This window comes from Panthera pardus, unplaced genomic scaffold (assembly GCF_024362965.1).
Source record: "Panthera pardus isolate Hobbes unplaced genomic scaffold, ASM2436296v1 HiC_scaffold_24, whole genome shotgun sequence".
In the NCBI taxonomy this organism is placed as follows: domain Eukaryota; kingdom Metazoa; phylum Chordata; class Mammalia; order Carnivora; family Felidae; genus Panthera; species Panthera pardus.
Genome location: NW_026526810.1, coordinates 122,337,196 through 122,349,847, shown reverse-complemented (window position 1 = coordinate 122,349,847; position 12,652 = coordinate 122,337,196).

Below are 12,652 nucleotides of genomic sequence, written 5' to 3'. Positions count from 1 at the left end.
TTGTAATATCTGGAGAAAATTTTGGTTGTCAGAACGTGGCGGGGAAGGGGAAGCTTCTGGCATCGAGTGGGCAGAGGCCAAGGATGTGGTTAAATGTACTGCAATGCACAGGACACCCCCCACAACTAAAACGTTTCTGGCCCCAAGTGCCAATATTTTCAAAGTTGTAAAATCCTTGTTTAGGTGCATAATTATCTAGTGCTCGATAGTATTAATATGTGTTTATCTATAAAAGGTGGTGATATAGTGAAACAAAGAATGTATGGGTCTGAATGCATGCATTGTCCTTGGAAATGAGGGGACTGTTTTTATGTAGTGGTATTAGAAAATATCTTCTAACCAAAACTTTCTCCACGATTGGTTTTATGGTATTTCAATCTGTAATATTTTGTTGTATGTTCATTGGGGCCACCCTACATTCTTATGTCTAAGTCCTGACTCCTAGTACCTTAGAATGCGTCTTTATTTGGAGACAAGGCCTTTACAGATGCAATCAAGTTAAAATGAGAATGTTCTTCAGTGAGAAACATGTGCCATTATTCAGTCATTAATATCGTTGGGGAATGTAGTCTACTGGATTGTTTTCAATAATTTTAATAACTGGTTACTAAGAGAGAATGAATGTCTTGATACTGGAAAAAAGAGGACATTTTTGAGGGATGTTGAAGAAAGAGATCAGAAATTGGAGGAAGGAACAGGGATGCTAGCAAAAGAAAGTCAACAGGAAGAAGGTGGCCCTGTGAATGGGATGAGGGACTGTGGCTAATGACAAACTTAGACCATTTCAGATGCACTTCCCTTGAGAAGCACTGAGTGAGAAGGGACGAAGAACGTGAACTTTGGAATTAAACTTGAGTTTAAGTCCCTGTTCTGCCATATACTCAATATGTAAATCTCATTCAGTTTCTTAACCTTTTTGATTTTCAACAGTTAAATGGCAATGACAGCTTTTGGTGCAGGGCTGACTTCTCCATTAGGCACAATGGCTAGGGCCCACAGTCCTTTCAGGGGCTAACAAACATGTTTTAATTTCTTGTAAAATAAGGGGAAAACAAGAATCTGAATTTGTAGGTTGAAAAAAAAAGTTTTAATCATGTTAGTATATTTGCCTTTCTATAAATATTACCATAAAATATAATTTAAACATTGTAGAGGAAGGGCCCATGGAAGTCAACAAGGTAGCCTTGAGCTGGCAAGGTGGGACTGGGAAACGGAGGCAGATAAGATAGTATGCCAGGTACTTGGTCCACCCTAGAGAACTAAGATCTCCTAGTTCTCCATTCTTCCGGATCTCTACATACTTTGTTTGCATTTTCCACCTGCTCCAGTTGATTTGGGTTTATCATTGCCAGGCATTATTCTAAGTGGTTTATGTACATGGACTCATCAAATTCTCATAAGACCTCCATGCCAGGGTACAATATCATCCCTTCTCAAGGATGAGAAGAGGGAAACAGGAGGATTGAAGTTTTCCGAGTCACATCATAAATGGGCTTTGAGGTAGGAAATCAAGTCCTTAAGGATTAGGGAGTTCCAATGATACCTGCTGTTTTTCCCACTCCCGAAGCCCTGCTGGCCTTTTCCCACTGAAAATGTTTTCTTGTTCAGACTCAATTTCCAGTCTCAGATGTAGGTGCACCTGGTAGATATGGATCACTTCTGTTTAGATTATTCACTCCCACCTTGTTAAATAAAATATTATGGAAAGGCCATAGAATACAATTGCAAAGCATCCATGGTCTGCAAGCATTTTTATGCTGCAGACACACATCTGACTCACCATCTGCATTGTTTCCCTCTTCTGTTCGTGTTATCCACAACGTCACCAGGACTGGCCCCATCACCGTGTGCATTAGTAAGACCACCTTGGACATAGGGCTTGCTGCACATCTGGATTGTTCTATCACAACATCGACTGTGAGGCCAAACAGCAGGATCACATATCAGACATGACTATGTGAAATGGTTTCTGTGCCAAGGAATTCCATTTTTTCCAGATGCGTCATCAAAACACCTTGAGAACTGAATTTCATTAGGAGTGCAGAGTATGACTCCCTAAATTAAAATTGCTCTATCTTGAGCCCAAATTCCAGAACAACAAATTGCATTAATATCTGATGGCTTATTTCCTTATGGAATAAGTAGTTTTGAGTTGGGCTTGGTTTAGATCTAAGCCTGACCAAGGTTAGTTGCAAGGACCACGGAATCACTGTTACTTAAGATCTAAGAGTTACTGAGTTTATTATATGCCAGACTCCGTGATTAGAAATTGGCATGAAATTAATCCATATAGTTTTCACAGAAAGCTCAAAGGGTAGATAATTCACTCCTTTATCATATGGGGAAACTGCGCCACAGGCTGAGATTAGTAATTTTCCAAAAGTCAGGCACCTCTAACCCAGCAGAATCTGGATTTAAACCCCGGTGGTCAGATCTCACATCCCATACTTTTAAATCCTAAAAACCATATTGCTTTAGACACGAATGGACCTCCATTTTTCTTTCCCCCTCCCTCTTCCCCCTCCTCTCTCTTCTCCTATTTCCTCACGGAAAATAAATTAAAATTAAAATCTTGAATATGATATCATTGAAAAAAATAAACATTTTGGAGAAAGAATGATTACCAACACACGAAACTGCAGGGAAGACGGGAAAACTGAAATTTCTGTTGGGCTCAAATCAGGTTGGGAATGTCAGTGTCTAACATAAATTCACTACTAATTATTTGTGGCTGAGAAATTGTCTGGCAGCTTCAGGAAAGGTTGCCAACCATAGCGCTGTGAGATCCAGGAACATTTAAAATAATCACTTGTCCATTTCTCTTTAAACCGTGACTTTAAATGTTTGTGTACGCATATTCCAAATTCAGATAACAATGCTATTGCCTCCTTTATTGAGAGATAATCACACTAAATCTCAATATTTATTCAGTTCTGAACATTCCTTGTTCAGGAGAAAATGTAAAACAAGATGACATTATCTGGAGGTGGTTTCAAGTTAACACTTTTAAATTATGAATGACAGTGGGGTGGATGAACACCTTTTACAGGAAAGAGATTATTAAGGGGGGCAACTTCTCTACCTATGAACTGGGCTTATATATTTTTTAATTTATTTGAAAAATTTGTCTCATGCTTGTTTGAAATAGCGATATTGATGGAGCGCCTGGGTGGCTCAGTCGGTTAAGTGCCTGACTTCGGCTCAGGTCATGATCTCATGGTTCGTGGGTTGGAGCCCCGCATCAGGCTCTGTGCTGACAGCTCAGAGCCTGGAGCCTGCTTTAGATTCTGTGTCTCCTTCTGTCTCTGCCCCTCCGCTGCTCATACTCTGTGTCTCTCAGTGTCTCAAAAATAAATAAACGTTAAAAAAGAGAAAAGAAATAGATTGCATCACGCCTGTAACACACCTGAGCTATGGGTTATTTCTTCACAATCTCCCAAACTGCCCTCCCAGCACGCTAGCTAAATACATATCAAAATGGCATACTTGTGGCAAGCAGAGCATGAATTCTGATAAAATATAGCAACTAAATCATAAGAAGGATTGAAGAAGTCTCTGCCTCCTCTCCTCCAGCCAGCACTTATAATGACAAAAGGCAAGTTTTATGCTCTGAATCCAAAAGTAAGGAAATTAAGCTTTCAGAAATGCAAATGCTCATTACTGTATATTTTCTACTTTTTCAGACTATGATTTTTTTCCTCCGAATGACATGGAAAGCATGATGAATTCCTTCGACTTGATTCACATAGCATTTGCGAGATTGAACTTGTCAATTTGGATTTATGAAATTTATGAAATTTCCTAACACTCACAGTTGGGCTACTGTGCCAGCATGTTCATGAATTTTTTACGAAAAAACAATCCTCTGCATTTTTGCTACTTTTTAACACTCATGCTGGCCTTTGTTTATTGCCTAACATACATAATGAAGATTAAACATGGGAGAGGCGCCCCGGGTTGTATGCTATGATTAGGAAGTTCATACAATATTGCAATGCATGAATCTGGGAAGAAAGAAAGGTGAGCCAAGAAATAGAGTTATTCGTTTCTACACAATTTTAAATCAGGAAGAACTCCAGATCTAATTGACCTAAAAGACTGCCATGTACTATTCTTGTAACGAAAGAAGCAACATTGGGCACCTGGTGGCTCAGTCGGTTGAGTGTCCGACTCCATCGGTCATGATCTCACAGTCAGTGAGTTCGAGCCCCACGTCGGGCTCTGTGCTGACATCTCAGAGCCCAGAACCTGCTTTGGATTTTGTCTCCCTCCCTCCCTCCCCCTCCCCTGCTCATGCTGTGTCCTCTCTGTCTCTCAAAAATGAATAAACGTTAAAAACAAACAAACAACAACAACAATAACAAACAGAAGTAACAACACTAAAAGTCCATGTAGGACACAAGCAAATTTCAATACATTGCTAAATTTCCTTCTATAGATACATTTGATCTTAATAAAAGTACCCCCACCCTTGAAAAAATGTTAAATATTAGGTATAGCCATCTCAAATGCTATTTTCCTGGTTTTTTAAAATACGTTTTTCCATTTTTCAAAACTACGGTAAACTTTTTTAAGTAAAATCACATTTTCACGTTGATTAACAGTAGCCACATTTTCCAATTAGGTGGGTAATGAGTTCAGGAGAAATGACCCAGAAAATAGATGGGAGTCTCTGTTCCAAACTAATGGTAACAGTATTTTGGCGTTTTGAAAAAGAAAAATAAAAGACTCTGGATCTAATGATGACAGATCTTTGCTATTAATTAATCAAATCTCCTCAAAATAGAGTTCAGCAGGTGGAAATAATTACCAGTTAATTGTCTCCTGCTTATTACTCTTTGGAGATATAAATCCAACTACTGTGCTCATTTCACAGTATTTACTAAAAAGCTAATAATAAATAAATCAGAAGCCCAGATGTTGTTATGGTAACAATATTTGTGTTTGCTTTCTGAGACAATACAAATAGCATAAAATAACAATTTCCCATTTGAATGAAAATATCTTTTGGCCAGGTGCACGAATTTGCCTTCAATAAAAATGTTTTGTTTTAATAGGTGTGTTTTCATATGTTTAAGTAGCTGATATAAGACAGAGAAAAGAAGTTCCAGCAGGAAAAAGATTGTCAGTGTAAATCCTGACATGAAGACAGTGGGTGTCCTTGAAAGTTTTGATCTGATAAGAAATATATACCTTAGAAATACGACATTATATCCTATGTAATTCTAGTATGCAAAATAAAAGTACTCTTAGTATATGCAAATGTTGATTAGATACTTGGGTGTTTTGTGTAGCAGATACACAGTCTAACTCTGGAATTTATCATATGTGTGATACTCGAGTTCTCATTTATGAAAGGCAGATACAAACAGTGACAATGCCATAAGTCTATAAAGCATTATTGTATCGAAGGAACTAAAATAATACTTGACATTTAATAAGTGTGCAACGAAAAGCTTTCTTTGCGTTATTGTCATTATTTATGAATATTGTAATAGTCTCAGGTAATAATCTTAACATTTTAAAATTTGTCTATTAGCTAAATTCTTAATTGTGTTTTGAAACATTTAAAATATTCAGATTTGAATGGTAAGGTACTGTTTCCTGAAATTAACATTTTCCTAGGGAATGGATACTATACTCAGTTAAGATATACATATTCAATATAATTATACACTTATATATGTGTATATATAAATTAAAAATATACATATATACTTACAGGTATGCCTTAAGACAATGGTGAAGTTTTCTTTTTTCATGCTAGGCATAACCCTTACTTACTCGTCTCTTAAATAAATGTATTATGTATCATCCCAATATTTAATGGAATTGTTTAAGTTGGCAGGAACAAGTTTACATCACAAATGTTGCAGCTGTATGTTGCAGCATACAGAAAAATATGAAACATCATTGGGATGTACTACCAAGAATGGGAAAGATGTGAGATTTTTATCTTCTTGCTTTAATCTATCATTGACATTGTGTGTGTGTGTGTGTGTGTGTGTGTGTGTGTGTGTCTGTGTGAAATGCACAATAGTGGATGATTTTTGTGGTGGTTGTTTCAGAAGAGAGATGTGGAAAGAGGTAAAGAACTGTCCTACAGTTTTTTTAAAGCCGTGAACATTATTTATTTATTTTATTCCCAAAGAAACACAATATCAATTAATTATTTACATCATGAAAACCATTTTCTCTCTGTATTTTCAACATTTATAAATGTGACTATATGACCTATGAAAAATGCAAAAGAATGCTTCTTAGTAATAATAAACAATATAAAATTGGTAATATAAAATGTCTGTATTTGTATATATATTTGTAGCGTCATTGTGATAAAAGATTGAAATTCTCTTTCCTGAGGCCCAGACATCTCTTATACCATCAGAGGAAAAAATAAATGTCAGAGCAAGTTATGCCACATCTTTTTTTTTTTTTTTTTTTTTTTTTTATTTATTTATTTTTGGGACAGAGAGAGACAGAGCATGAACGGGGGAGGGGCAGAGAGAGAGGGAGACACAGAATCGGAAACAGGCTCCAGGCTCCGAGCCATCAGCCCAGAGCCTGACGCGGGGCTCGAACTCACGGACCGCGAGATCGTGACCTGGCTGAAGTCGGACGCTTAACCGACTGCGCCACCCAGGCGCCCCTATGCCACATCTTTTATAGTTTAACTATTTAAAATTTTTGGACACAATTTACTTTTCCAACTTGATATTAAGGTAAATTATCAATGAACTTGATAAGAGTAGAAAAACCCGATGTAAGTGTTGATTATATCCTGACCATTTGGCTACATTTAATAGGGACCCTCAGCCACTCTAAGTTAAATCTTTGTGACCTTGTTGATACTATGCCAAATTTTTATCCCAAATCACTTCATAGGGTTTTAATGAAACTCCCTTACTGAAATACTATATGTCTATATCTATGTCAGGTATAAATACGTGAATTTATATATAATTTATATATGAATATATATGTTTATTGTTTGTTTAACTATATAGCCTCATATAATTTTAAAGTCACATTATTACTGAGAAATTGTGTGTATCATTAAAATATAGTAGCATTTGTTCTTGTTCATCCAGAATTTTCTCACTTATTGAAATGAAAAAGCATTAATTCTTGTAGAACTAATGTCCCCTTTGATTTCCCATTATTGGTATTGGTGTGGGAGTTTTACATAAATGTGAATGAAAACTGCTAATCCATATTGTCAACGCACATTTTGCCTGCTATAATATAGTCGACAAAACTGAGATTTCTTGTAGTGTATTTTTAATTCCTTATAATTAATTTTTTACTTATATCAAATAGAATTATATAAATGTTGTAAAGTGAAATTAAATAGCACTCTTCGTCACACAGTAAAATAACTTCTTCAGCTGCTTAGTTCTCCCTATTGTCCAAAATCAGGTCCCAAAATATGTCTTTCTCAGATACGCTTTCCTAATCTTCACTTCTATATCGTTAGATCCATGTCTATACTACTATTTCTTGATTTTTCAAGTGTGGACATTATCTGTTCACTTTTTTTTTGGTAGTTGATAATTCAGCTTTCTTACACTTGCTCTATCACATGCAATGTTTCCCCTCTCGATATTCTCTCATTGTCTGTGTTTCCATTACTTTGTTAAATCAACAGTCAGTGTTTACATTATTATTATGTCACCTAACATTCTGTTTTCTATAAACTTGAACACAGTTCCAAACATTTCTATCTATGCGATTTGTCTCTCCCCCCCACCGGCCCTTTAGGTGGAGATCTCCCTCCTTAGGATCCTATTCTGCTCCCGTCTAGTCTGGCTGCTAAGTTGCCAGCTGCTGGTTGAAATGCACAGTTGCTCATCTGGTTCTTTCAATCAGCAGTCAGTTGTGTTATATTCCCTGGATAAGTTATCTTCTTATTTCTTGGTTTGAGTTAACATTTCAGAATTAGAAACTCTAGTAGCTTTCTAAGGAAAGGCACATGATTGCGGGGAGTGGGGGGCCTAACTGGGTGGCTCAGTCAGTTAAGCGTCTGATTCTTGACTTCAGCTTAGGTCATGATCTTGCGGTTCCTGAGTTTGAGCCACTCATTGGGCTCTGGGCTGACAGTACAGAGCCTGCTTGGGATTCTCTGTCTCCTCTCTCTCTGTCCCTCCACCACTTGTGTTCTCGGTCTCACAAATAAATAAACCTAAAAAGAAAACAAAAGAAAAGAAAAGACACATGATGGGGTAAAATTTAAAAAACATGTATACCTGGCAATGTTTTGGTTCTAACACACTTTATTCATAGTTTAGCTAGGTATATTGTCTCCTCTCTGAATTTAAAAGGGATTCAATCTGCTATCTTCTGGCTTCCAGTCATATTCTTGAGAAGCTGGATGCCATTCTGAATTACACTGCTTTTTATGAGACATCACTAATCCTCCTACAATTTTATATAACCAAGTCCTGTATTGCTTACACAATGAGAATTATATAATCTTGTGATATCTCACATTGCTCCTAGGGTCCTATAATCCAAGGCAAAGGTTTGCAGCTGAAACTTAGATATTTTTGTTATTGGTCTCATCCCTTATACTTAGATGCTTATCTTCATATTATATTGATACTTAATTCAAATTCAAGTATAACTTTTACTTATGCTACTTTTGTTCCTTTCATAAGGAGACAGTTATGACAAATAGATAAAATGAAATCATAGCTAAGCTTTAAAGTATCTCTGAAATACTTTTTCTTCCATGAAGTCTTCCTGTAACTACAACTGATCTTTCTGTTTTTTGAATCCCAACCAAACTTATATCCACTTTATTGATTATAACATACACATCACAATATTGACTTATTCAAAGTGTGCAATTTAATCATTTTTAAAGGTTCAGAGAATCGCCAAGCAGCACCACAATCTGGTTTTAGAACATTTCTACCACTCCAAAAAGAAATCATTAGCACCCACTCCTTATTCTTACCTCAGAACCTAGGCAAATTCCAGTCTACTTTGTATACATATACATTTGCCTTTTCTGAACATTGTATGTAAGTTGATTCATACAGTAAGTGATCTTTTATGACTGATTTATTTCAGTTATACGTGAGGGGATTTCTTCATGTGGGAGCCTGTATCATACTGTCTTCTTTATTACTGAATAGTATTCTGTTGTATGGGTATACCATTCTGTGTATACATTTACTAATTGATGGACATTTGGGTTGTTTCCACATTTCTTTCGCTAATATGAATGCCGCTGTGAACACCCACATCCAAATCTTTGTGCGAACATAGATCTTAATTTATCTTGAGTGGATGGATACCTATGAATCCCAACTTTGGATTTCTCTTTTCTGCGTCATGTGTCATGTGATATTTTAGTATGATTATCTTGGAGTCTGTGTCTGTCTATGCCAATCTTTTAAATATAGATGTTCTCCAATGTCTTTTACTTATCATTTTTTTTAAACGTTTTATTTATTTTTGAGACAGAGAGAGACAGAGCATGAACGGGGGAGGGGCAGAGAGAGAGGGAGACACAGAATCGGAAGCAGGCTCCAGGCTCTGAGCCATCAGCCCAGAGCCCAACATGGGGCTCGAACTCACAGACCGCGAGATCGTGACCTGAGCTGAAGTCGGACGCTTAACCGACTGAGCCACCCAGGTGCCCCTACTTATCATTTTTAATATAATGTGTCCTCTGGTCAGTTTATCCATTCCCAAAGTGTAATTGTAATTTTTATTTGAGTGACGTAAGTATATTCATACTCAACCTCCCATGTATTACCTATGAAATCCAGTCTTGGGGAATAATTACTAGAATATTAACTAAAAGCAGGTCAGGTGCTAGAATATTTATACTGTGGTTTTTTAAAGGCTTCCTGGAATCATGATTTTAAAAATATTGTCATCTTATATCAGGTCTATTGTAAAATGTTTTAAAAAGTCTTTTAAAAAATATACTTTCAAACCATTTACATTTCTATCTTCTTTCTTCATATAACACTGTCATTTAAAAAGGATTCCTCTGAAGCACAAAGAATCATCTACTTAGACCCTCTCGTGTGGTAAATGAATAATTAATTAATTGATTAATTATTGTTATTAATTTTTATTTTCCTTTTTTAACTTTAATGATTGAAAAAATCATTTGTGCCTAAAGGTTTTTTTTGAAAGTGGAAAAAGTTTTAAACTTCGTGCTTGTTCTTGTCTTTTTCTTTACATAAAGGGAAAAAAAGTTATTTTTAATGGCAATTGTGTGCAAATTTGGCGTTGGTGGAGTTGGCAGAAACATCCATTATATAAAAATAAAGTGTACCTGGCTGGGGTATTAGAAAAGTTGTAATTTCATCTTTTGATTCCCACTTGCAATTTATGATTTCAATAATTTCAATGAAAATTACAGCTTGAAGCCACATAGTGCACTTTATTTTCTATTCTTAAAACTTAAGGGAGTAAAGGAGAGGTAAATTCAAGGCATGGAAACTTCAGTAGTTACATTAATGCTGGAGAATATTATATATTCCCTTAAAAGAAGCCATGACTGCTTTCATTGTATATATATGTGAATATGTATATACATATATTCATATATGTATTCATATATGAGTTCATATATGTATATGAGTTCATATATGAATACATATATGAATATATATCTATAAATATAGATATAAACACACACATACATGCATATGTATATATATATACTATATTTTATATATTTATCTACAGTTTATACTATATATATAGTATATAGTTTATATGTAGTAAATTGTTAACAATTGGGAGAGCTGGGCGAAGAAAATTATTTGCACTGCTCCTTCAACTTTTTTTTAACTTTGACATTATTTTTAAAAAATTGGCCAGCATATATTGACCATTCTGTATGCCATGAAAATAATAGAGTGCACAGATAAGCATGGTGATAACACACTGCACACAAAGAGTGTTGGGAGGAGATGCCATGTTGCAAATGTACTTCATTATGTGGAGTCTCCCTATTGGTCATCCAGGGAAATCTACTCACCTTGTAGATGTCTGCAGCCTCAGATTCTAAAGCGCTGCCCTTGCTGTCCTGATGCCTAGGGTTTGTTGCTCCCCTGTTGTGTTTATAAAAACATTCTCTAGGCCTGCATTGATCTGTACTGAGAAGGAGAAAGCTGGAATCTCAAGAAACAGGTGGAGTACCCATCTATACACAAAACAAAACAAAACCCTGCTACAATGTCTCCTTTTATAAAGTTATTGTTTATCTGCAAAAAAGTTCAAATACTTCACCTGAACAAAAGGGAAACACTTTAAGATTTGTATAGCTCATAACCCCTCAGCTAAATTACACTGAATTTTTGCAGAGATCTCAGATACACTTTTAAAAACTGTATTATTAAATCCAGGTATTTATAGGTATATACGTATAGGTGCATGAGAAATATACATATTATATTATATTATGTTATATTATATTATACTATTTATATTAATTATATTCTATTATATATTTTATGTATGGGTATATATAAATTTCATAAATATTTCATGTATGGATATGTATTTTATATCCACTCAACTATACACATATATTTGTCTTCATTTCTTCTTCAAATTTTAATAACCACAAAAATTCCTGGAATCACCTAGTCCTGAATGTTACAGGACACGACCTTCCTAGTGGGAGGGAGTCAATGGAAAGGGTTTTCTCAGCCTGTATCTTCTGAAATATATTCTAATCATGCCGGAAGATGCTCGAGCTACATTAAAAAGTATCTGAAGACCTGAGTGGTCTGCACTTCATTGGTCTGGGGTCTACTAATCACCCGAAGGGTATCATGAAGTACAACAAATACATCAGGCCAGGCATATTTGCACTGAGAACAGAAAAACTAAGACCCGGAAAAACATCTGGTACTTCAGTGGTGTCTATAAATTTGATGGTGGTTAAGCTGCTACAGTGTAGTGGGAATCCAGCGCCAGTGACAGAAAAAGACAAGAGAAGGATGCTGAATGTGGAAGATGAATAGGCATTAAAAAGCAAGCGTTGGATGATTCAGAGGTTTAGGCTGAATTGATCTTCACTAGTAGTAGGTTAGAAAAGGTCAGCAATACCCTGAGGAATGGTTCTCATAAGTGAGGCAATTTAGAATAAATATAAGAGAAGTCAGGACTTCTTTTTTTTAGAGAAGAGCACAGTAGAGACACATATCTAAGAGCAAAGAATTTTGAAGGGTTTTGAGACTTGAAACTTGAGCAATTTCTAAATAGTTATAAGCTGGGTTTCAGCCTTTCCTCCTTAGTTTTCCTTCCATCTTATCTCTTCTATCACTTCTTTATTTTTTTCTCCCCCCCCCCATATTTCCCCTAATGACATAATGAATTATAAAGTTGAGAGGGTACTTCCATGGTTTTGAACAAGCGTGTGATTTATTATTAAAACGTACAGGCCCAGGCTGGGAATATGTCAGGCATAGAGAAAGAGGTAAAAATTATATATATAATCCAAATGTTAAATAACTACTTACCATTGCTTGGAAACATTCATTATTTTAAATAATATAAAATGATGAATACACATGAAAAGTCATTACATCTCTAACATACTAATATTTCTTAAATTATTCTTTACCCATGTTTAATATTTTGGTAAGTAAGGGAATGCCAGCTAATTTATCCTTTA